Genomic DNA, 3931 nt, shown 5'->3' on the forward strand with positions numbered 1-3931 from the left:
AATAGTATTTACGCTAAAGTAATTCCACTATTTTTGCTTAAGCATAGTGGCCGCCTAGAGGATTATCGTAATTCTTTATAAGAATCTTTTATTATAGATTTGCTTCTTATAACACCTAAACCTTATTACCTCTATATAGTAGGCTTATCGGGTCTAGTTCCCAATAATAGCGCCTAGTAGCTTTCTTTCTATTACGTTTACGGTTTACTTCCGTATTAAAGATAGCATAAAAAGTGTCCCTTTATTATACCTTATAGATAAAATCCATTAACCTTTTAGATAGTTTCTAAGTAAAAGCTATTTTATTCTATACTACTCTAAGTATAAGATTAGATAGTACTATAGATCTTATAACTCTTTAATACGTATATATTAGAAAGGCCGCTATAAGGTTAAAGTTCTTTAGTTATTATAGGGCTTCGAGTTCCAATTACTCTATAGCTTCGCTATTAGTTTAAGGGGATAGCTTAGTAATTAGAGATAGTATATTACTAAGTTTTAAGAATATATTAGAGACGTCCTATCTAGGTATATTTAGACCCTTATTAGTAACGGACTAAGTACTAGCTAGAACGTTAGTAAAAACTAATAAGGCTTATACCGCCTAAGACTTAATGCGTAAAGCTATAGGTGCTTAAGCATTTTATAATATAGGGAGTAAAATATCTATTATCTATTTTCCTTCTCCTATTTTAAAGCCTTTAGTATAGTCTAGCCGTTATAACGGTCTATTAATAGGGTTGTTTTCCCCTAGCTTATATTTAATCTTAAAATTAAATTGCGTAAGCTCCTCTACCTATCTAGCTTATTAAGGTATAAGCTCCTTTATAGTTATAAAGTAGCGTAAATTATAGTGATCTAAGAGTATACGAGTAGTATAGCTCGCGTGCTTAAGGTAATATCGCCACTATTTAAAGCAGTTAACTATAGCTAGTAGTTCCTTATTATGGGTATAATACCTAACTTTAGGTCCCTAGAATTTTCTGCTATAAAATACTACTAGTTTTTAGTGAAGCTAGGTAACGTCTAGATACCTATTAGGTTATAGTAGGATACTAATAAAGGCAAAATTTAATATATTAGTAATTATTATTAATAGCTAATCTAGGTTAAAATGCCGTAGTAATAAAGCTTTTATAAACTTTACGTAAAGTTTTTAAAAGGCCTTTTAAACCTTTCTAGGCCATAACCATAGTTTATACTATTTAGTTAGTCCCTTCTTAGTTTTCTTCCTTACCGCCTTTAAGCTTTTTACTCCTTAGGTTAGGTTTTAGAAAGCCTCTATAATATAATTAGATAGGTATTAGGTAATATCTAAGTAGTTATAAATAAAGCGCCTATAGAAATTGGCAAAGCCTAAAAACACTTAAATATCCTAATAGCTCTCTAGCTCTAGCTACTCCTAAATTATTTACACCTATACTAGGTCCATAACTACACCTATAGGCATTATAATATAACCCAGAAACTTAACCTACTTGGTATTAAAGATATACTTTAACGCCTTAGCATAGAGGCCTTAATTATCTAAACGTTCCAGTACTTCGCGGATATATTACTCGTATTAATTCTCGTCTTCTAAGTAGATTAAGATATTATTTAAATAAATAACGTATATACGGTTAACTAGTCCCCCTAAGGCTCTATAAATATATAATTGGAATATTATAGGCTCATTAGCTAGCCCAAAAGGTATTACTAGATACTTAAAGTGGCCGTATTAGGTCTTAAAAGCGGTCTTTTACTTATCCCCTTCTTTAATACGGAGCCAATAATAGGCGTCTTATAAATCTAGCTTTATAAAGATCTTCGCCCTAAATAGTTAATCTAATATTTTACTAACTAGTAGTAGTAGGTAACGGTTCTTAATTATAATCTTATTAAGACTATAATAGTCTATATATAGCCTTATAGTTTTATCTAGTTTTAGAATAAAGAGAATTAGCGCGCTTACTAGCGATTTACTAGGCCGGATCTACCCCTTTTCTAATAACCTATTAAGGTATTCCTATAGGATCTTAAGCTCTTTATAAGAGAGGTTATATATAGGAAGGTTTAGTAGTTATTTACCTTCTTCTAGATTAATTATATAATTATACTCCAAGTTCTATAGTAGGACTTTAGCTGTCCTGCCCAAAAATACCCTTAGTAAATCCCTTAGGCCTACTAAAATATTTAACAAATTAGGGTCGCGTTTGTCCTTTACGTTATTATTAGGTAAGTCCTAAAGCTCCCTTAAAATGCTTATAGGTAGCGTTATATGCTATAGTAGTTGCTTATATATAGTTGCCACCGTATATTAAACCGTTATATATAGTAGCTAGTAGAGGGTAGAGAATTCTTTAACGTAATGTTTAAGGTATTAAAGTATACTCTCTATATATTGCTTAAGCTAGAGTAACCTATAGCGGTTAAAGTATCTTATAAGATCTTTAAGATCGCCGCCTCCCTATAATATCTCCGCGACCTATCCGGTAGTTCCCTATAGGGTCTCCATTATAGAGGGGTTATTACCTATACTAGGCTTTATACCTATCTTACTATTAAATAGGGGTTAGATCCGATACTCCTTTAGGTATAAAGCGTGTACTATTTTACCTAGGGCTACATTCTCTAGGATATCCTTTAGGCTTATTAGTAATATACGCCCTTCTAAATCTTTATCATTCTACTATTTAAAGGCTCCTATTTTAAAGCGTATTTTAAAATCTACTTCTATAAGCTAGGGGTATCTAAAGATAAGGTTATAACCTATAAAGTTAGCCACTTAGAAGGGTTATGGGCTAACTACCTTAATACAGTTATATATGTCGGCCACTAATACTATAAGCTTATGGGCACTATATAGTTTAATCCAATACTTATCTAGGAAGCCTATAATAGGTTTCCGCCACCTTTATAATAGGATAAGTTTATACTCTTTTACTAAATTATATTATATAAGATTAATTTCGGCGCCGCTATTATATAGTGCTTAAAACTAACGCACTTTACCTATAAGAAGTGTTATTTTTAGCTTAACAGCGATACGGAAAGTCTCTCCTTTTATATCTTACCTTAGTTATAGCTAAAAAAGGTCCGCGACTAGGGCTTTTCTTTTTTTAGATTATTAGTACGGTTATCGCCCTATTTATTTTTCTAATGGAATTTACCTCCGGAGTTTTTTTTTAACTTTTTAAAGTATTTCTATAAAGGTGCCGAATAGGTATTGGGTTAGCCCTAGGAGTCTTTCCCATTATTTAAGGTTTCTAACTTTAACCCTTTTTAAGTTCTCTTTAAGAACGGCTTCTTTAAAAATTAGGCCTACCCTATACTACCACTAAAGTGCCCACGCTTTTAGTAACCCCTTAGCTTCTTATTAGAAGAGGTTTAGTTCCTTACCATATCTTTAGCGTTTAGAACTACTTACTTAAAATCCGTATATATAGTAATCCGCAATAGGGCTTCTATACGCTTTATTTTATTATATATTACTAGCTTAATTCTAGCCTAGATAAACCTAATCTTCTCCTTCTTATAGATGCTACTATTTTTGTTTTTAAAGGGCTCTAAATCTATCTATTAAGCATAAGTTTCCATAAAGTTTATAAACTAGTAAAAGTTATAGTGGTTAAGCTGTGTCCCATTCTAGAATAGCTCTATATTATTATATTATATAATATATAGATTTTAAGTCCACTTCTTTAGGAAGATTTACAGTTATAGCTATATAATAATTTGCTCTTTATTAAGCTAATTAAGTACAATCTAGTTTAGCAATTAGTCTTTAATCTTACTAATAATCCAGCATATACGCTCTTTAGTATTATCTTATATTATTAGCATTTTAAAGAAGTTGTCTACCTTATAAACCCAATTGTCTAACTACTAGGCGTTAGGTCTATAGCGAAGTTCTAAACTACTAAAGGCCTTAGCCAGTTAGTCTATATCC

Source organism: Cenococcum geophilum (assembly GCF_001692895.1).
Source record: "Cenococcum geophilum 1.58 unplaced genomic scaffold K441scaffold_15, whole genome shotgun sequence".
In the NCBI taxonomy this organism is placed as follows: Eukaryota; Fungi; Ascomycota; class Dothideomycetes; order Gloniales; family Gloniaceae; genus Cenococcum; species Cenococcum geophilum.